The 23,521-nt window shown below is 38.2% G+C and overlaps 1 protein-coding gene and 1 long non-coding RNA gene across 3 annotated transcripts in view; both read left to right on the top strand.

The window, feature by feature from the left end:
- LOC6048541 (methylthioribose-1-phosphate isomerase) overlaps positions 1-23,521 on the top strand; it is a 168,926-nt gene that overhangs the window by 114,422 nt on the left and 30,983 nt on the right. The window lies entirely within an intron of this gene.
- LOC119766961 lies at positions 21,628-23,470 on the top strand. The gene is made up of 2 exons (XR_005277230.1): positions 21,628-22,808; positions 22,891-23,470. It is a non-coding gene; the product is annotated as an uncharacterized LOC119766961 (long non-coding RNA).

Raw genomic sequence — 23,521 nt, 5'->3', positions numbered from 1 at the left:
TTTTGCAACTATTACAGAATTGTAACTTGAACGTTTTTTTAAAATGTCCAGAAATGTTTGATGAAGGTTTTGACGATATTTACAGTTTCACTCACATTGAAACGTGTGAAATTGTTTTAATTATAAAATTATTTGTATCCTAAAGTTGGGATCAAAATATTGATAAATCATATTTTTTTATATTAACAAAAAATAAAAAGATTAGCATATAGAAGTTTAAAATAAACCTTACTTTTGAAAAAGTTTAAAATCACTTTACGGGCCATTTTACATGATCATTCGAAAAGGGTCCGCGGGCCACAAAATATCACCTCGCGGGTTACGTTTGGCCCGCGGGCCATACTTTGGTCACCCCTGGTTTAAATAAAGAAAAAAAAAAAAAAATACGAAGGAGTTTCTTCAATAAAGACATTGAAAACTTAAGATGAAAATCTTTGAAAACTTTTTTGCATACATTACATTACAATTTTACAATTCATCTCAATAATTATACCACAAACCAAGTGATGGTATAAATGATTTGCTGATTTTTATACTCCTTGATTTTTTGCACCCAAGCTGTATCTGTATCATTCTCGAAGGAGGACGAAGTGATCGTGAACTATCCGTTCAGGCGCTTCACTTCCCAGCCGGAAAACGTTGACTTCCCTTCAACAATCAATGGCCAACTCTTCCAGGGCTGTCCTGATGGTGGCCGGCAACGAGACCACCCTGTTCTCTACATCGTTGTCGTGCTCAAAAATGAAGACCGCGCTGTTGCCGCCCATCGAAATGTCCACCCGTAAACTGCTCAGCCTGGGATCTTCGAACGTGACCGGTGGCGTACCGTAAGCATCGGTACAGCTTGGACGCAGAAGTTGGCACACCATAAGCAGATGCGTTAAATACAAAAAAAAAACTGTTTGAATGTTAAAATATTGAAATAAAATCCATCACATTTTTCGAAAAACATCACTGTAACATTAAATGTTATTTATTCTTGCCATAAAAGGTTTCTTCATATATAAACAGTAAAAACTTTTACCGATACAATTTTCCAACTTTTAAATTAAAAAGTTTGAATTTTCTACGAATATTTACCAACGCGAACTTTTAATCCGACAAACGATCTTTTTAAATTTTTAGTATTTTTCAGGTTCAGGAAAAGATATGACGGGTTATTTAGAGCTCCTCAAAACCTTTAATCTGAATCTTACGTTGAACTCAATAGTAGACTGGATGCCGAATAGGGCCAACTATGATTTTCCCATTAATGTGGTCGCAACAAGTCGCTACATATGGGAACAAGGAGGCCCAACTCTTCGTTCAGGCTCTATTGTCTTTTACACGGATGGCTAAAAATGCATAATATGACAGGAGCTGGAGTTTTTGGCCCTGGGATTAAGAAATTTATATCGATGGGTCTATATCCAACAGTCTTTCAAGCTGAAATTTTCGCAATTATTGAATGTATTCATACAGTATGTAAAAAAAGTATTTACACCCCTTGGGCACTATGCACATTTTGTGATGAAACATGTAAAAAATTTAAAGTTTGGCAGGAACCTAGTACTACGTTTTGTTCAGAAACTCATGCCAAACATTTTGCTACAAAAAGCTCATGAAAAGATGATTTCTATAAAAAGTTATATAACAAATACTATTACGAAAATAAAAAAGGTGCAAAAAAAGTTTGTACACCTTTCGAAAAATTAACATAAATAATGTTATTTGTTGACAAATCACCATAAATCCAGTCTCCCAACTCCAAATAGGCATCCTTGACTGATTAAAAAAATAATTTGGGTTGAATATTAAGTTTACTAACTACTTAGTATAAAAGTTTATATAACTCTGGAAATTCTATATAAAACTTATCTAAATTTAATTTTGCAAACTTTTAATTCAAATAAATGTCAATATATTACCATAGAATTGCTAAATAAACATTTTGGAGTGGGTATAACACCGTTTTGGGGGTATTTGTATCGCTAGAATAGATTTTTCGTTGGAATTTCGTACCAACCCGGAATTACGTCGTCGGAAAATCCGCCGGCATCCGAACCGGTCCACGATTCACAAGTCAACCTATGTAGAATCGGAAAGGGCATAAAATTTCCGATCTTTTGATACCCATACATCTAGGTTTTCTTTAAAACCTACGTTTTTAAATACCTGGGCAAAAGTAAGTTTGATCCACGAGAACAAAAATTACGAAATTCCATACATTTTTGGCAGGTTGCTCAAACGAAACCATAACAACGTTTTTACCTAGGTATTTAAAAACGTAGGTTTTATAGAAAACCTGGATGTATGGGTATCAAAAGATCGGAAATTTTATGCCCTTTCCGATGCCACATAGGTTGACTTGTGAATTGTGGACCGGTTCGGATGCCGGCGGATTTTCCGACGACGTAATTCCGGGTTGGTACGAAATTCCAACGAAAATCTATTCTATCGATACAAATACCCCAAAACGGTGTTATGCCCACTCCAAAATGTTTATTTAGCAATTCTATGGTAATATATTGACATTTATTTGAATTAAAAGTTTGCAAAATTAAGTTTTGATAAGTTTTATATAGAATTTCCAGAGTTATTTAAACTTTTACACTAAGTAGTTAGTAAACTTTATATTCAATCCAAATTATCTTTTTAATCAGTCAAGGATGCCTATTTGGAGTTGGGAGACTGGATTTATGGCGATTTGTCAACAAATAACATTATTTATGTTAATTTTTCGAAAGGTGAACAAACTTTTTTTGCACCTTTTTTATTTTCGTAATAGAATTTGTTATATAACTTTTTATAGAAATCATCTTTTCATGAGCTTTTTGTAGCAAAATGTTTGGCATGAGTTTCTGAACAAAACGTAGTACTAGGTTCCTGTCAAACTTTAATTTTTTTACCTGTTTTATCACAAAATGTGCATAGTGCCCAAGGGGTGTAAATACTTTTTTTACATACTGTATTTGTTTAAATCGTAACTATAGATATTCTAATATTTGTATATTCTCAGACAGTCTGGCTGCTCTTAATGCACCCAAAGGGTATACCTGTCAGTCAAAACTAGTTTGGGGAGGAATTATGCTTTTGAAACAATTATTTTAAAAAAACACTGTTAATCTATATTGGGTTTCTGGACATTGCGGAATAATGAAGCGGCAGACTGTCTAGCCAGTATGGAGGTAAAAGGCTGACGGACATCGAACGGCGAATTAACTGACCGGACTTGCGGACTAACAAAGGACTATCTTTCTCATAGGGATCGAGGTGTCCAAGGTGCAGTAGTTTACGAGGGTAGGTACTGGCTTGGATCTCGAATGATGAAGTCGGGGCGAGGTTTTTTTAATTTATATTTATTCAGTTTTCTCTTCCATGTACATTCATTCAGTTAAAATATTATTGAGTGTCCAATCACAATCGATGACTTTTCACCTCAATTTTAAATACTAGCAACTTTTATTTATTCATGAAATATTGTAGCTTTCGCTATTCAGTGATTTCAAGTGTAGGAGGTCCTACATGTACAAAAGGAAAAGGGATACCTTAAAAATAACTTATAAACTATATAAAGAGCGGATCAATGCAGCTGAAGACTGCAATGATTTTTGTCGAAATGCATCAATTATCTTATTGGACATAACATCCAAAGTGTCAACTTCGGCTAATTGATGAAGTTCACTGGTGCTGAACCAGGGAGGAAGTTTCAGAATCATTTTCAGAATTTTGTTCTGAATCCTCTGAAGTTTTTCTTCCTGGTTAAGCAACAGCTTGTCCAGATCGGCACAGCATAAAGCATGGCAGGTCTGAAAATTTGTTTATAAATTAACAGTTTATTCTTGAGACAAAGTCTAGAATTCCTGTTTATAAGCGGATACAAACATTTAATATATTTGTTATATTTAACCTGGATACTTTCAATGTGATCTTTGTAAGTAAGGATTTTGTCAAAAGCAAGTCCAAGATATTTCACTTGATCCTCCCATTTTAAATTTACCTCATTCATCATTATAATGTGATGACCTTTTGGTTTAAGAAAATCAGCCCTTGGTTTGTGAGGGAAAATAATAAGTTGAGTTTTTGCAGCATTTGGAGTAATTTTCCATTCTTTCAAATATGAATTGAAAATATCCAAGCTTTTTTGTAATCTTCTTGTGATGACACGAAGGCTTCTACCTTTGGCGGAGATGCTTGTATCATCAGCAAAAAAGTGATTTCTGACATCCTGGGGGCAAATCAGGCAAGTCAGAAGTAAAAATATTGTATAAAATTGGACCCAAAATGCTTCCTTGAGGGACGCCAGCACGTACAGGTAGTTGATCAGATTTGCTATTCTGATAACATACCTGCAGAGTACGATCCGTCAAATAATTTTGAATAATTTTCACGATATAAATCGGAAAATTAAACCTTTTCAATTTCGCAATCAAACCTTTATGCCAAACACTGTCAAATGCTTTTTCTATGTCTAGAAGAGCAGCGCCAGTAGAATAGCCCTCAGATTTGTTGCTTCGAATTAAATTTGAAACTCTCAACAACTGATGAGTAGTTGAATGCCCAAGGCGAAATCCAAACTGCTCATCAGCTAAAATTGAATTTTCATTAATGTGCGTCATCATTCTATTAAGAATTATTCTTTCGAATTATTTACTAATAGATGAAAGCAAACTAATGGGCCGATAGCTTGAGGCTTCAGCAGGATTTTTATCCGGTTTCAAAATCGGAACTACTTTGGCATTTTTCCACCTACTGGGAAAGTATGCCAAATCAAAACATTTGTTGCAAATTTTGACCAAGCTACTTACAGTTGCTTCAGGTAATTTTTTAATTAAAATGAAAAAAATGCTATCCTCACCAGGGGCATTCATATTTTTAAATTTTTTGATAATAGATTTTATTTCATTCAGATCCGTATTAAAAACTTCATCTGATGAAAATTCTTGTTCAACAATATTCTGAAATTCTATTGAAATTTGATCTTCAATAGGACTCAAAACATTTAAGTTGATATTATGAGCACTTTCAAACTGCTGAGCAAGTTTTTGAGCTTTTTCCCCATTAGTTAATAGAATATTATCACCATCTTTTAAAGAAGGGATTGGTTTTTGAGGTTTCTTAAGAACCTTTGAAAGTTTCCAAAATGTTTGGAATAAGGTTTAATTTGTTCGACATCTCTTGCGAACTTTTCATTTCGCAGGAGAGTGAATCTGTGGTCAATAACCTTTTGCAAATCTTTTGAATTCGCTTCAGTGCAGGATCACGAGAACGTTGATACTGTCTTCGGCGAACATTTTTCAGACGAATCAGAAGCTGAAGATCGTCATCAATAATGGGAGAATCAAATTTGACTTGGACTTTAGGAATAGCAATATTCCTAGCATCCAAAATTGCATTAGTTAAAGATTCCAAGGCTGAATCAATATCAGCTTTGGTTTCTAAAACAAAATCATGATTTAAACAATATGATGCCCCAATTAGCTTTGTGATAATTAAACACAGAACTATTGGGTTTGGTAACTGCTTCATGAGAAAGTGAAAATGTTACTGGAAGGTGATCAGAATCAAAATCAGCATGAGTCACTAAAGTACCACAATACTGACTTTGATTTGTCAAAACCAAATCAATTGTTGATGGATTTCTAACAGAAGAAAAGCATGTTGGCCCATTCGGGTATAAAACCGAGAAAAGACCAGAAGTGCAATCTCTGAATAGAATTTTACCATTGGAATTTACTTTTGAATTATTCCAAGATTGGTGTTTGGCATTAAAATCACCGATGATCAAAAATCGAGATCTATGCCGAGTAAGTTTATTCAAATCCCCTTTGAAATAATTTTTATTTTCCCAGTGCATTGGAAAGGCAAATATGCAGCTGCAATCATAATTTTCCCAAAAGAAGTTTCAAGTTCAATGCCCAAACTTTCAATAACTTTTAACTTAAAGTCACGTAACGTGCTATAAGTCATACTACGGTGGATAACTATTGCAACTCCACCGCCATTTCGATTCATTTGGTTATTAGTTATAACTTTATAATCTGGATCACTTTTCAAATAAGTGCCAGTTTTTAAAAATGTTTCGGTTATAACAGCAACATGCACGTTATGAACACGTAAAAAGTTGAAAAATTCATTTTCTTTCGCTTTTAAAGAGCGAGCATTAAAATTCATAATATTGATGGAATTACTTAGATCCATGATTAAACTTCAGGGTAAGAACAACATCATTCGCAAATTTTAATCCAATCTGGATAGCTTCCATCATGGATGTAGCATTACTCATTGTTTGAATCAAACCAAACAGTGAGTTTTGCAAAAAGTCATTTTTCAAACGTAACATCGCCGAGATCAGAAGATCCCAAAGCGTTGCCAGCAGAAACATTTTCAAATGAAATTTGAGGTACCTGCCCAATTTCAGGAAGATTGGTAGAGGATTTAAAATTCGTGGATGAACCCGAACCCGAAACGACGTTGGCATAAGAAATACCATTAGTGTTACCAAACTTTTCCACGGTAGGGGTATTTCTAGCATTGTTCGAGTGAGACAGCACGAACGTTTGATTTAACCCTTTCAGGCCTGAATTTTCGAAAAAATATTTTTTTAGTCAATGATGGGGAAATGATTCTTATGACCATACGAAAATTATAGGCTAGTTTTGGAAATTTTGATATTTGGGTCATATATGACCCATCAGGCTCGAAAGGGTTAAAGATGCAGGTAAAACCTGACTTTGAGAAAATTTCGGTTTGGATTTCGGCTGATGCTTAGCACGAGAATCCAATTACCGGGACAATTGTCCTTGTCGTGAGAAGAATCCCCGCAAACCATGCATTTTGGAACCATGGAGCAATGATCAGTACCGTGACCGAATGCCTGGCAACGCCGGCACTGGGTCAGATTCTGGCCATTACCACCATGTTTCTTGAAATGCTCCCACTTTACCCTTACATGGAACAAAAACTGTACTTTGTCCAAAAGTTTCAAATTGTTGATTTCATTTCTGTTGAAATGAATCAGATAAAATTGTGAAGTCAAACCAAAGCGAGAAATATTCCCGTTTGATTTTTTCTTCATTGGTATTACTTGGGATGGGGCAAAGCCAAGCAATACCTTAAGTTCGTTTTTGATCTCATCCACCGACAAGTCGTTGGAGAGATCTTTAAGACCGCCTTGAATGGACGAGCATTCTTGGTCTCATACGTGTAGAAATTGTGTTTGTGGTTTTTCAAATAACCAACAAAAGTTTGGTGATCTTATAAAGATTCCGTCAACAAGCGACATTCTCCTCTTCGACCAAGCTGGAACGAAACCTTCAAATTGCAAGTTTCCTTGCAATTTTTCAATTCCGTTCGAATGCTGGCCAAATCAGAGACGGAAGTCACTACAATTGGCGGAGCCTTTACTCGTTTCTCGACAGCAGAAGACTCAGTACGAGGAGAAGGATCCTTGTCATCAATTTCGGATAAAACACCGAAACTGTTTGCCAGTGGAATTGGAGGATTGACCTCACTTTCAGAATCAGACCTCGGATGAGACTGTTTTCTTTTTCTGTTTCCGTTAGCCGATTTAGCGTTCAAACGCTTCACTGACGTAACGACCAAATCTTCAGAAGTTTTGCGTTTACCTTTGTTTTGACGCATTTTGCAAGCAAAGTTCTCTTAAAAAGATGGCCTTGTTTGTAAAATACAACAAAATTTCAGGTGGGGTTAGTCTTGAAAAGACTGTTTAGAATTTTTGAAAATAACTCAGGTAGTCTTTAAAAAGACTGTGAATTTTGTTTGAAATAACTCTGAGCTTAGGTAGTAAAAAATACCGCAGCTCTAGTGTCCGTTCACCACGAAGGTTCGCAAGACACTGAATTCGGGGCGAGGTTAGTTCCAAAATGAATGACCATGAGTTTATTTGGCTATGGGTTTTTATATGGTTACATAATGTAGCAAGACTTGTAATTTGTCTAGCGGCACTTACTCGCTACACACTCTTATTGGTTACACACTCGTAGTCTATAGGAACGTGGCGTTACATCGTGCTGCCATCTGGTTTTTTGAAGTGCAAGAGTGGAAAAGTGCTGAGTCATCGTCTAAAAATAGACGGCATCCTATCTCGCCCAGCAAAATGAAGTCAATAAAGTAGTCGGTTTCGATAAGAAAAAGTGGAAAACGTGGTCTAAAAATAGCGACGCCATCCCCCTATTGCCTTGCTGGCTTTTTCGAGCTCACCCGAAAAAGTCCCTTGCGCCGATCTCAGCAATATAGCTGGCGTGCATCGAACCTTTTCGGTTGTAACGGGAGTCCTCTTGCTGTGGGCGCAGACCAGCGGTTCTCGCCCGAGGAATATTACCACACTAGGGAAGGATCTGGAACAAACCTGATTGGACCGGAATCCTTCTTTATAATACCAGACTGTTCCTTGAAAATGGAATTAAAATGATGGGAAACATCTATGGTAATGTCTAATTGGAATGCGGCTAAAGCTTATAGACAATCAAAAAGGTTTATTCATCCTTGTGAAAAATCATCTCGAGTTTTACAGAAACAAGATAAAAGAAATCTCAGGATCATAATTGATTTATTAACTGGTCATTGCCCTTGTAGGTATCTTTTAGTTAAAATGAATAAATTACAGCATTCAAGATGTCGTTTTTGCAACATTGAAAATGAAGCATCAGAGCACCTGCTGTGTGAATGCAGTGCTCTTATTCAAATAAAAATTTTATTTTTTGGGAAAGGATTTTTGCTACCCAAAAATATTTGCGGAGCGAGTCCTAGTAGGGGAATCGATTTTATCAAACTGAATCCGCTTTGTAAATGCCGGCCTCGATACTCTTCACAGGTATTCCCCTCAGAAACAGGGAAAGATTTACTTTACTTAAATGTCTGGCAAGGTACACGTTGAAATAGAAAGAAGTCAAAATGGATTTTATCGTTTGAAATCCTAGAAATCCGTAATCTTTGAAATCTTATCGACCAATCAAATCCTGTGTAATCGGATATCATCTAACAAAATGGCATGAAATAATTAGAGCTCAATGGAAGTAGGACGATCGAGGCACCCCTCAGTTCCGAACCCGAGGTCTAGAGAGAAAATTTTGTGCTGCTCTCGGTAGTTAGCACTCGACCGCGTACCATAGAAGACGTGAAATAAACCGCAGTTAAATTGAACTAATAAATCTATGTTTTCTATTTTCCATTAATTCTAAACTCTTCCCTTTTCTACATGGGGGCTCGTCCGGGATGCGAGTTAATGTGAAAATTACGCGAAATGAATTAAATCGTTATGAAATTCGCGAAAAAAGACTCTAAAAAGTGCCGCCAGCCGAACGAAAAGATGGCGAATTATGTTCCGATGCCGAGCCCGATAACATGATCATTATCGGACTCTCTGTTTTTCGTTCCCAACAAGCTCAGACTTGTTGATTTAGGCCCACCTGGCTAGGACAACAGGAAAAGTGCTATAAAACTAGACTCACAAAGTTGGTGTCCTATATAATACATAAGGAAGGATTTGTCTACCTCAAATCCTTCCCGCACAGCTAGCATAAGTTTTAGAAGTAAGAATTCAGTCTGTAACTACCTCTTAAGCGGAGCGAACACGGCTCAAAATAAAAATGCTTAAAGACCCAAACTGTCTTTAATTATAATTGGCGCAGCCGGTCGGCGTCGATCAACCTCAGAGCAGAATCAAATAGTGCATGCGTGTGATTAATAACCATTCGCGAAGTGTGTTCCCGGACAAATACGGAATTAATCCCGAACGTCACCGGAGTATTCGAGCATCATCGGAACATCGGAATTGAGGACACCGCCAACAGAGGAACCTGAGGAGCAGTACTCGACGAGGACCACCACGACTAGCAACTTAATTGATTTGAGAGCCATCCCGCCATACGTCGCATCAAGAGGATGTCTCAGTGAGAATCAAAAGAGAAGAGTAGAAGTGAAGTGAAGGAAAACGACTGGGAAAAATGTACCAGTTCGTAAATATGGAACCACAGTTCCAACAAATTTTATTAAAAGAGTTCTTGATCTAAAAGCAAGACTCAATTATTCTACAGAAGATGGAAATATATCCTCTTCTCTTATAAAAGACCTGAGTGCCCTGTTAAAATGGAGTGCAAAAATTGGCCTCCTTGGGGAGTCAGATGTCAAAAACGTTCAATATAATTTGAACATAGTACGAAAATGTACTAATCAAACAATCAACGAATCAACATCAAGTGAATTGATGGATATAAGGATAAAGAATCAGCAGAAGGCAAAGAGCCAACTACCGGGATTGATGTTTGAAAACAGTCCAAAGTGTTTGATTGAAATGACAAGTCAGAATAGATCAACACAAACGGACAACAAACAAATAAACAATCTTCAAGAAGAATCGCCAAGCAACGTTATCTTAATTGCAGAACGTAAAAAGTTCACCAGTTCGAAAAAAATCTACAAAAGGACAAGAAACATATGTCAACGTCAACATCGCATCATACGGAGCAAGAATCCAGCAAACAACACGTCAACAAAAAGTTCTATCGGAACAAAAAAATCAATGGATGGATCAAGAATCAGCGAAGCCAACACAAACCAAGGGAACAACAAGTTATCTAGAAATCAACGGAACTTCAAGTCAACGAATTGCATGTCATCGAATAGGTATGTGTTAACATATAAAGATAAGTTCGTAGACACAAATTCCAAAATTTTGTCAAATCAAAAGCTTTACGATAGGGGTAAAAAGTTGTCAATTGATCTTTTAACTAGAAAGTGGAAATACAAATCAACACCCCATAAATATGTTTTACCATGTAAGATAGTAGGCCAATTTCAAAATTATAAATTGCAAAACCGCTTTTACGATCGGGGTAAAAAAAAACATTCATATAACAAGTAAAAACATCGTAGGTGACAGATCAGTGATTCAGACCGATTCAAATCAAAATGGCAAGACTTCTGTTAACTATATTAACAAAATTGTGGTTTGGTTGAGCGTTTTAGCAGAATCTCTTTGTATTCACATTAACAAAATATTTAGCAAAATTTTTTGAAGTAAAACTGCTCACTCCATATCTAGACATCGTGGAATACGCTTTTAAGAAGCTGTTATCGAATGTCAAAGACACATGTTTTTTTTAAATGATTTTCATGAAATAACGACAATTAAACAAAATAAAAATGAAGAGACAGTTATTGATTGCATCTAAATTGCTTGATAACTAAAATTTAAATAGATAAAACAATATCCAATCAAAAGCTGCAAAAATATATTGCCCAGAAAAAAATGTTTTTTTATTGTGCCAAGCTCTATTAAGATTGTTTCTATTTGGACACAATACTTATTTTTATGTAGCAAAAACATAAAAAAATATAAAAAAATGTTTTAAAGAGTCATGCGAACATGATAGTAGCAGTTATTTGAAAGTAAAAAAACTTATCAACCTAACAAATTAAGATCGTAATCTCAATCATATGAGTACTTAATACCTTTTTTTTATTTCTGATATAAAAAAAATCTGCAAAATTGTGTTGTACGAAACCATATACAAGGAAATTTCAAGATTGTTGTAGTATTCACAACAGTAAGATATGAAAGAACAATGCTTATATTAGCTCAAACAGATATAATGTACACTAAAACATTTCTTTATCTGTTTCGAATGTTGCTTTGAGTTTAATATCAATATTTTTTTATCTGAAGTTCAAGCAAACATAACAAAATAGTGTTTGCTGTGTAAAACAAACAATCGATTGGCGTAGACCAACGAGCATTTGTAATTTGAGTTCAATAAACTAAAATTATAACGATAATTTCAGAAGTAATTCAGAAATAAATGTCCCTAACATTTATTACAAGATGTGAAAAAATAAACACAAATTTAATTAATAAATTAGATACTATAAAAATAATAATGAAGAAAACATTCAACAATATTTGTTTTTCAGTCCAAGGCTTCTAAATAAGCTGATAAAAGCTTAAATTTCAAAAGAAAATCATTTTGCCACAACTGAAAATTATAAGAAGTAATTTTACTCTACGAATCATATCATTCAGAGAAATCTTGATGAATAAAAAAAATGTAATCAGCTAGCAATAAAAAAAATCTATATAGACTCCTAAATTTCAAAATAAACAAAAATATTTCAACAACAATTGTTGATTAATTACGACATACGAATATAATATGGAAAATAAACCTACCACGAATATTTGAGAGTTTTGGTACTCTGAGAATTTGGTGATAGAAAAATTAAACAACAACCAACATATTGACATTTTGTCATCATATTGTGAATAATAATATGTGTCCAAACAACACAGTATCAATTCAGAAAAATTAATGTTACAATTAAAAAAGCACACACAAACTGTAATTCAAAAACTTTGTCTGATCAACATTGATTTTAAAACAAATTATGATTTAAACTGAAAAAAGTGCTTTCTTACTACTTTCGAATATTTAAAAGCTAAAAATTTAAAGCAAAATACAGATAAAAAATAGTCTCAGCTTTTCTGTGATTAAAAGTATCTGTTTTTTATGCTAATTTGATACAAAAACTGTATCTCTTAAAAAAATAGAAAAAGACCAGTGTTCAAAAACCAATCCTGACAAGTCCAAATATTTTGTTAGGATTTTATCAAGAAAAATTAAACTATATTGAATACAACAGTGTTCGGACAATACAAAATTAACAATGAAGAAAAAGTTTCAAAATGCCTAAAAGAAATTTAGTATTTTTATTTTTGTAAAAGTGGATAGAAATTTAATATACGATATACCACATAATTACTGACAAGATAGAAAAATTGCAAAAGAACTTTGAAAAGTTTTTTTTTCTTGCCAAATGCAAAAATCAATGGTTATAAATATACCAATATATATTTAGTACCTAAAGCTAAAATCAATGTATCAAAATGTACTTATAATCGTAATACGTTAAAATATACCGTGAATACACCTTACAACTTTTGTTTACATCACAAAATTTAAGATTGCAAATAAAATGATTCAAATAGTGTATGTCAACTAATGAAAAAATTACTCAATTAAATTTTATTCTGACTGTAAATAATAACTCATGACTCTCGCAACAACACAAAAATAATCATAAAAAGATTAAAAGTGTTCAATATGATTCAAAGTTAACCAAAACAATTAATAAAAAAAAGTTTTATTTTTCAATTCAATGAAATCTTAAGTACAGTAAAAATATTAGGAACATATTTTCCTTTGACAAAATATAAAAGAATAGGAATTTAATCATACTAGGGTAATATACCCATTTTAATCACACTAAGCCGTTCGATCAATTCTCATCACTTTTGCCGTTTTCCGCTAGAAAATCAACATTTTTAGATGTATCAACAATGAAGAGTTGCTTGCTCACTTTTATTTGAACTATTTATTACTTTGGAACAGTCAAAAACACTTAATGAAAGCTGTAATTCATGATCAAAGTGCTGATAGGCCGATAATAGAAATAGGCTGAAAAAGGGTATAGTTCCCCTAACTGTCAAAATCAGAAAACGGTATAAAAAATATGACTATGTTGTCTTAAAACAAGTCACTGAACTTAATTTAGGTAGAAAAAAAACTGCCATGTATAACTAAAACATCGCAATACATTAGATCAGTTTACAGCGAGAAATAGATGAAGATTTGAAATACAAAATTATGCATAGAAATCGTTGCAAGCGGTAAAGACTACACATGAGTTCAAAAACTATTACAGAAACTGTGTCAAATGAATTCTCAACAAACGATAACATTAAGGATAATAATAATAAAAAATTACATAAATTAAATCGGACAGTTAAAAGCAATAAAATAATGTAATACAAAATAACCTTGATGCCAAAAAGGCTAATTAACAGAAATTCAGTTCTAAAACCAATACAACTGTTCTAAAAAAGTATCTCAAATATTGTGTTAACTGGTTGAGAAAACAAACAATAATTATAACAAAAATAAACATTAGGAATATTATTATGAAAATATATCCATTTGATAAGTGTTACAATTTCAAAAAAAAAATCAAGAAGGAAACCATGAATAAAAAAAGGTATAATTACTCAGTTATTTCATGTAACATGTAATCTATTAACTCTCCAAACATAAACAGATAGCCAGAAACACAAAGTTAAACATACAATTTTTAAAATTATGAAAATATTATGAATTATAGTTCAAATCCAATTTAAACATATATATATGAGGATCGCCTATGTTACTGAGCAAAACTATAATCAAAAATACTTCTTAATTATTTAGGCGTAAAGAACAGAAACACATTTATATTATAACGCATGAGGACATGCTTTTTCATCCCCCGGAGGAATTATGTTCCGATGCCGAGCCCGATAACATGATCATTATCGGACTCTCTGTTTTTCGTTCCCAACAAGCTCAGACTTGTTGATTTAGGCCCACCTGGCTAGGACAACAGGAAAAGTGCTATAAAACTAGACTCACAAAGTTGGTGTCCTATATAATACATAAGGAAGGATTTGTCTACCTCAAATCCTTCCCGCACAGCTAGCATAAGTTTTAGAAGTAAGAATTCAGTCTGTAACTACCTCTTAAGCGGAGCGAACACGGCTCAAAATAAAAATGCTTAAAGACCCAAACTGTCTTTAATTATAATTGGCGACCGTCGAGGAGTTGTGTGAAAATTTCACCAAGATTGGCCTTGTGCGCGAATGCGAAAGACTAGGCTTGCCGACGAACGGCAACAAGATCGAGATGACGCAACGAATCATCGATCATCAAGCGGCTGCAAACGGAGAGGACCACGATGATGACGGCAGCCAACGCGACGACGATGATGGTTCGGTCCACGACGAGCAGAACGACGAAAAAGAAGAAGCTCAATACACGGATCGCCAAATACGTCGTTGCCCTGTCTGAGTTCCTGTACCAGATCGATCACCGCCCTGGGGAAAAGCTGCCACACTAGGGTGTAATATCAAAATCGATTTTCCAGCACAGTTCCTTTTGGGGTCCTAAACAACACCCCAAAGTTTGAGAACAATTGGTTTAATCCTCACTTTGCGCAAAGCGATTCAATTTTCCATACAAATTTGTATGGGAAAAATCATTTTTTTTTATTTTGATATTGAAAAAATCCAAGTTTCATGCTATATTAAAACCGGATTCATATTCGGTTGCACTGGAATGTGCTCTACAACTTTCCCGAAGAGTATATGGTGCTAACTAGCTTCTGAAAGAAGAAACAGCGTCCTCAAAACTCGTTTAAAACGTGTTTGCTGTATTAGCTAAATTTGGACAACTTTATTTTTTTTCCATGCAACCATATTACACCCTACTGCAACCACGGCTACGTCACGACTGTCATCCACATATAAAGCGAGTGAAGTCAAAATCGAACCAAGATCGAACCAAGTTTTTGGCGCGTGGCCTTTGAAAATGTCGTATGCGCATCAAACATAAATAACAAAAATAAAAACTTTTTATTTTTTTATTTTTACATTTAATCTCAGGGGACAACTACGGGAACAGAATTTAATTCCGTCAAGCATCTAATGTTGGCGTATCAGCACTGTGGTGTTGAGTGCAGCTAGTTTAAAGCTTTTTTGACTGAAATATAACAAGTATTCAATTCAAACCAACGTTCAGGAAGAATCAAACTAATTTAATTTTATTTCAAGGTAGGGAGTGTGGGGTAATTTGGACACCCTAAGGAAATTGCTCTGTTACGGGCTGTATGGATATTTTAAAGGAATGTGGATGACACCAGAGGATAATAGAGACCATATTTGATGGAAAAATGCCATACATTTAGATAAATTTTGATGAAAAACCCATTTTATCACAAAAATTAAAAGGTGTCCAAATTACCCCACATTTTTTTTTTTCATTGAACACCCTTATGGTGTAATTTGGACATGCCTTGTGGGGTAATTTGGACATGCCTTGTGGGGTAATATGGACATTAGGGTGTAATATGGTTCAGTTCCTTTTGGTGTCCTAAACAACTCCCCAAAGTTTGCGAACGATTGGTTAAGTCCCCACTTTGCGCAAAGCGATTCAATTTTCCATATAAATTTGTATGGGGAAAACCATTTTTTTTTGGATTTTGATATTTAAAAAATCCACGTTTCAAGCTATATTAAAACCGGATTCATATTTGATTGCTCTGAAATGTGCTCTACAACTTTCACGAAGAGAGTATGGTGCTAACTTGTTCCTAAAAAAAGATACAGCTTTTTCAAAACTCGTCTAAAACGTGTTTTTTGCTCAAAAATCACGTTTTAGACGAGTTTTGAGGAGTTTTGTTTGTGTGTGTAATTTTGTTATTACACCCTAATGGACATACCTTGTGGGGTAATATGAACACCTTTTGTGGGGTAATTAGGACACATGTTGAAGAATAAGTTTAACATTTGATTTTTTGAGCATGTTTTTAATCCTTCAACCTGGTTTTGTAATTGCTTTATATTTTGAAGTGTTGCTCAGAATATTTCATCAAAGGTTTAAATAATGATTTTGTGATAGAACTATTATTCAATAGGAAGATAACAAATAGTTCAGTGTAGTATACATAATTTAATCATTAATACTGAAATGATTTAAACATTGATTCTGGATCAGGCACACTATACTTGTGATTTATGATTAAGGTATTGTTTATGTTTATATAAATCAATCTTTATATAGAATTTATTAGCCTGAAAATATCATTTTTTTGAATTTTACAATCTGTAGCCCTTCAAATTTAAATATTATTGTAAACCATCATAGAAATTAGAAATGTCAAAGAAATTAATAAAAAGCAATCAACATTAGAGTCTTGTTGAACGCCAAATGTACAGTAATCAGATTTTCATCAATTCGAATATTGGAATAAATTTATCTAAATAAAAAATAGGGGTTTTGTGAAAGTTCTCATTGCTCGCATTCATTTTTGATTGTTTTGACATATTAAATCCCTCTAAATTTATCTAAATCCCTTTAAAAACTCAAACAACCATGACAGTTACTTTATTGTTGCCTTATAGGTATACTTTCAGGTATGTCCAAATTACCCCACAAGCCATGTCCAAATTACCCCCATAGCATATTCTATCATAAATTGCGATTTTTGATGATAAAAAGAATAAAATGCACAATTTATATACGTACATATCTCAGGCATCGTCCAAGCAACCCCCCTTAAACAAAAAATGTCCACTTTTTTTGCCATATAACTCCTGCAAAACTTTATTTCCTAACCTAACCACATTATACCAAAACTACTTAACTTATTCCAACTTTTTTGGTTTGTCCATACTCCTAGGCCATTACTAGTACTAGCCTTATCACTTAAATTGCCGTTTTCACTTTATATCCGAAGAAAACGTGTTTTTTAAAGGGGTGTCCAAATTACCCCCACTGTCCATATTACCCCAAACTCCCCTAACTGAAGTTATTAAGATTTTTTTCAATTCAATTCGGTTTTATTTGTGAATAATCAAATTACAATTTGTACATATTATGAACCTAACAGAGTTTTTGTGTTCATTTCAGCTGTGTGTTACGTCTTAATTCGGTTTAGAGCAATTATTACTGTTAATTAAATGCACAAACAAGAGTAAGAAAAAGTTTTCAAAAACTTACGCAATTGCTAATGATAGGGGATAGGAATAGAAAAAGCTTACAACTAGATCACAGCAAAATTTAATCAATTATAGATGTGCTTGATCATCAGCTCCCCAAGGGCCAGGAATTGCTCCGCTTTGTTACGGCAGGTCCGGAACCGCGTCATCATCTCCCCCGCGAGAGCAAAGAACTCCGGCAGGGTAAAGAGATCTTCCCCGGTGACTTCTTGCTGGGCCGCATTGCCGCTACCGGCAGCGACCACGCTGGCGAACGATCGACCCCATCCAGGAGGGAACGCTGGGTTGTCCGCTGGAACTGTACGATGACCAGCAGCCGGCACGGTTACGCTCGTACTTCGCTGAGGAGGGTGGGACGCTGCTGCTTTCTTTTTCCTCTTTTCCTGCTCCTCGATGTAGGTTTTCCGTGCGCTGCATCCACGGTAGTTGCTGGTATGGTTACCTCCACAGTTGGCGCACTTGATGCGCGCCTTGGTTTGCTCTGCCTTGTCCCCAAGTCCGCCTTGCACGGCAGTGCGCACGCCTCCGAGAGGTGTGTTTCACCGCACTTCACGCAGCGGGGCGGGAGGTTGCAGTTCCGCGAGCCGTGGCCAAATTTCTGGCAACGGTGGCATTGCGCTGCGTCCGTCGGGTTCTTTGAGTAAAACCGCCAGTTTACCCAAAAACCGTCCAACGCCTTAGTTTTCCGCAGGTCTTGAATTTTGACGGTGCCGCGGTCGAAGTACAACAGGTACAGTGTGTGTGTACCTGTGACCGTTGTCTTCCGCGAGAGGACTTTTATGTCACGCGGCGTAATTCCAGCACCCGAGAGGTCCTTCTTTAGGTCGGAGATCGGGCGGTCTTGGTACCCCTGCAAGACGACCTTCACGGCAGTCTTCTGCACGGGGTCGAATGTGTAGAATTTGAAGTTTTTATTCTTCAATTTCTCCACAACCAGGTCGAAGTTCTTGCTGTCAAATGTGTAGACTTGCACTGACGACTTACCGATTTTCAGACAATATCCGAGGCCTTCCAGCAACTCGTCAATATCGTCCGTCAACGTGTCCAAAACATAGATTGGAGGTGGTCTACGTTCCTTTGGAGAATTATTCGTTTTTGACGTCAACACTTTCTTCCGTGCACGTTCATCGTATTCGTCGTCGTCGGTAGTGCTGCTACCGTCGGTGTTGTTGTTGTTTTCTTCGTCGTCGCTCAGCATCTGGAACTCGTTCCTGATGGGAATGTTGGCGGATGTCGACGTGTTGGTCGTGGCACCGGAAGTACCGGAACGGGTTCGCACTGGTGATCTTGGGACATATCCGGGATGTAGTAACTTTTTGTCGATGCCTTCTGCGCTCACGCTCCCCTGCGCGATGGCGGTCGACACGGCGTTGGCTTGTTTACCTTTTTGCACACGGCCGGTAGATGAACTTCGCGGGTTTTTCGAGGCCGCACTCGAACTGCCACGGCCACGGCCGGCCTTTGGCATGCTGCAGGAGCAAACTCGCGGGTAATCACGGTAGACTACGGCGGAAAATTTCGAAAAAACTATAGAGCACTGAGCACTTGACTGCTGCTTGCTCTCGTGCGTACACGGAGGTGGTGATTATTAAGATTTTCAGTTTTGTTTAGTGAGTTTGGTTGTATTGTATCGTCAAGTAGAACTTTGTTTTATTGATCTAATAAATGTAAAATTTGGAAAAATTTAGGTAATAATTATATTATCTCGCAAATATATGCAAAAGATAAAAAAACTGACAAAAAAATAATTTGCGGACAAAATTTATATATTTATTTCATTCGACCTTTTCAAAAACCACACGTAAACAATATTGACAGCGCCTCCGGCGGGGACTTCAGGAACATGCATGCGTGTCAGATCCCTGGCTGCCACACGTTGACGCGTTGTCAAGAGCGGATGTTTTGGTTGTGTCTGCACCCATCGTCGCCAAAATCCGTGCAGCACAACAAGAGGATTACCGAGGCAAAGCTCTCCTGGCAGCGTTGCAGCATAGCGATTCCGTCGACGGGTTCACTACGAGTAACGGTATTCTCTACGAAGGCGAAGCTGAATCGCGACGACTGTACGTGCCCGAGTCGATGGAAACGGAGATCATCCGGTCTGCTCACGAGCAAGGCCATTTCGGAGTCCGGAAGACGAAGGAGCGGATCAAGGCGGACTACTACATCTCTGGCTTGGAGGACAAGATTAAACGCTGCATCGCCACGTGTGTTCCCTGCATTGTCGGCGAGAAGAAACGAGGAAAGCCGGAAGGTGAGCTGTGTCCGATCCCGAAAGGAGACGTTCCGCTGGATAGGCTACGATAGGCACGTGGACCATCTAGGACCGATGCCCTCAACGAGGAAGTCGTACGGGTACATCTTAACAGTCATCGACGCTTTCACAAAGTTTGTTTGGCTGTTCGCGACGAAGTCAACCACCGCAGAGGAGGCCGTGAAGAAGTTAAGGGTGATCACAGACACGCTCGGAAACCCACGACGGATCATCTGTGATCGGGGAGCAGCTTTCACGTCGGGATTCTTCATCAAGTTCTGCGACGAAGAAGGCATCGAGCTACACACGATAGTCACGGGGGTTCCTCGTAGCAACGGGCAAATCGAACGAGTGCATCGCATCATTATCCCGATGATCACCAAGTTGTCCGTGGACAACCCGGAGGAATGGTTCAAGCACGTCGCTATGGTCCAAAAGTGTCTGAACAACAGCTGGCAGCGCGCGATCAACATGACCCCGTTCGAACTGTTGACCGGTGTTAAAATGCGAACCAAAGAAGACGCTGTGCTCCACGAGTTGCTGCTGAATGAGGTTCAAAACAGTTTCACCGACGACCGGAACGAACTTCGAATGGCGGCGCAGGAGAGCATCCAGAAGATGCAGGAGGAGAACCGGAAGTACTACAACATACGCCAGAAGCCGTACGTGGAGTACAAGGTCGGCGAAATGGTGGCTATCCCCAAGACACAGTTTGGAGTTGGCCAGTAGGTGCAGCCGCGATTCTTCGGACCGTACGAGATCACCGGTGTTCTGTCTGAAAATCGGTAAGTCGGTAGTGCAAGTGATCACACTGAATAAAAAGAACTTGGACCTGGTGTTTGAAGAATTGAAGCGTAGCAACTTCAACTTCTATACATTCAACCCCGAGAAGCCCCCTGTTAAGGTCGTCTTGCAGGGTTATCAAGACCATCCGATCTCCGACCTGAAGGGTCACCTTTCGGACGCCGGAATAAAACCGCGGGAGATTAAAGTGCTCTCGCGCAAGACAACGGTAACACACTGTACCTGTTGTACTTCGACCGCGGCACCATCAAGATCCAAGACCTGCGGGGGACTAAGACGTTGGACGGTTTTTGGGTAAACTGGCGGTTTTACACCAAGAACCCGACGGACGTTGCGCAATGCCACCGTTGCCAGAAATTCGTCCACGGCTCGCGGAACTGCAACCTCCGGCCCCGCTGCGTGAAGTGCGGTGAGTCACACCTCTCGGAGGTGTGCGCATTGCCACGAAAGGCGGACTTGGGGGACAAGGCAGAACAAACCAAGCCGCGCGTAAAGTGCGCGAACTGTGACGGTAACCATACCGGTAATTACCGTGGATGCGTCGCGCGCAAGTCCTATCTCGAGGAGCAGGAAAAGAGGAAGAAGAAATCAGCAGCGTCCCACCTTCCTCAGCGAAGTACGAGCGCAGCCGTTCCTGCAGCTGGCCAGCGTACGGTTCCAGCGGACAACCCAGCGTTCCCTCCTGGATGGGGGCGATCGTTTGCAAGCATGGTCGCTGCCGGTAGCGGCGATGCGGCCCAGCAAGGAGTCACCGGGGAAGATCTCTTTACGCTGCCGGAGTTTTTTGCTCTCGCGGGGGAGATGATGATGCGGTTTCGGACCTGCCGTAACAAGGCGGAGCAATTTCTGGCCCTCGGGGAGCTGATTATCAAGCACGTCTACAATAGATAAAAAACTGTAAGCTTTTTCTATTTCTATCCCCTTTCCTTTGCAAATTTAGTAAGTTTTTTCTATATTTTTTCTTACTCTTGATAATCTCTTAGCCATAAGCAATAATCGTTTCCAAAATGGATTGAGATTTAACACACAGCTGAAAGGAACTCCAAAACTCTGTTATGAACTGCAAAAACTTATTGTAACATGATTATTCACTAATAAAACCGAATTGAAATAATTTGAAGCACTAAAATTTTAAAAACAAGAGTCACTTTTAATAAATTTTCGCAGGTTTAAATCGTCCTTCCCGTAGTCGTCGTTTGTTGGTCGTTTGTAGCTGGTGGTGTAGCGTTGTCGTGCGGTGAAGTTCAGGGTTTATCCGAGGGGATGGGGGTTTGTCCCTTGTGCGACCTCTTCCAGGGGGCATCAGGAGCCCGGGAGGTTGTCCCTATTCCACTCTTCCTTTGACTTGTGGTTAGGGGGGCCCCGGGTCTCCTGAACCTCAGTGGATTCTCCTGTCGGTGTTTCGTCGGTTGGCATATCGTCGATAAGCGTGTCGTGTTTACCAGGCACCCCGGAGGAGCCGGAGGGTTGTCCCTATTCCACTCTTCCTTTGACTTGTGGTTAGGGGCCCCGGGACCTCCGGGCGCGACAATGGTTACACTTCGTTCCAATGCTCTTTGCAGCCTCTCTTGAAAGTTGTAACCGATGGCAGTTCCTGACCCAATCGTTACTGTGACTCTGTTTGTATCGCGTTAAATAGCATGCAGGAATATACTTGAGTTATTGGGCGGAGCTTCACTACTCCCACTGGCTAGGGCAAACAAAAGCCAAGACATCCTAGCAGTACGCAGCCAGTTCCATACCCCCACGATTGCTACCCCACAAGAAGGAGGCTACAAAGGAAACCGACGTTGGTAACTGTTTGGTAGCCGATTGGTAGCAACCCAATCAAAGCGTTTTCGGCTAGACGGGTTCATTCCGCTTCGAATTCCGCTTCGAAAATTGCTTCGAAATTTTCTAAACAGATTGTCTGATTGAGTTCCGCTTCGGTTCCGTTTGAGCAATTTTTGCACAAGGGCGACACCTGCTGGTGTATGGTGGAACCTCGATGACATTTCGCCGAGTTTCGCCGAAGCGGTTTTCTTGTTGATTTTTGGCAATCAAACGTCAAAGTGTTAGGAAAAAGTAGGAAGTAGGAAAACTTGTTCGAACCTGTTTTCTTTCGCGCCACGTTTTTTTACGGAAAAACTCGGGAAAAACAGATTTGCCGTGGAATTAATCGGACTGGTGAGTTAAGCTCGTTATAAAAAATATAAAATAACAGTGACAGTAAGTAACAGTTTATTTCGTTTTTTTAATTTTCCCGCAGACACGTTTGGCCACTAAGCAAACCTGGCGGAAGCTTCCCTTTTCGACACGTCCCAGAAGTCCTCGCTGTGGATCGAGGTGATGATCAAGTTTTTGCGGCAGGTGGTGCTGGGGGACGGGCGGAAGGCGGCTTCCAAACCGCACTCAACCAGGCAATCAACGCTCGCAACCGAAGTGGCCGCCCTTCCTCACGCTCACGACAAGAACACGCAAACCTGCGTTGTGGGAGGTACCAGACGTACAACTGGGTGGTGCAACCACCGGTCCACAATGCTTCTTGTAGGCAGGTTCTTTCATCAAGTTCCCGACGCAGAACAGCTAGTTTGGTCCGCCGAGCCCTGCCCAGATCGTCAAGCTAATGGAGCAGCACAACGTCAGTGGCAAGGGATCCGAAATGTTGACCGAAGCCACCAACAATGACGTCGTTACGGATTGCACCGAGGAATACAATCTGTCAGTGGTTTATGTTTATTTTACAGATTAAAAAAAAATATGAGGACTGGGGGATTGGGTTCGTGTTAGGCGTTTCATTTGACGAGAAATTTAAATAATAAATAAAATTCTTTCAAAATAAGAAAAAATGCTTTAATCAACCTCTCTGGTTGAATTCAAATTAATTTTGGATTCAACCA

Source organism: Culex quinquefasciatus, chromosome 1 (assembly GCF_015732765.1).
Source record: "Culex quinquefasciatus strain JHB chromosome 1, VPISU_Cqui_1.0_pri_paternal, whole genome shotgun sequence".
Lineage (NCBI taxonomy): Eukaryota > Metazoa > Arthropoda > Insecta > Diptera > Culicidae > Culex > Culex quinquefasciatus.
Note: the sequence above shows the minus strand (reverse complement) of the source record. Positions and strands in the feature narration are given on the sequence as shown.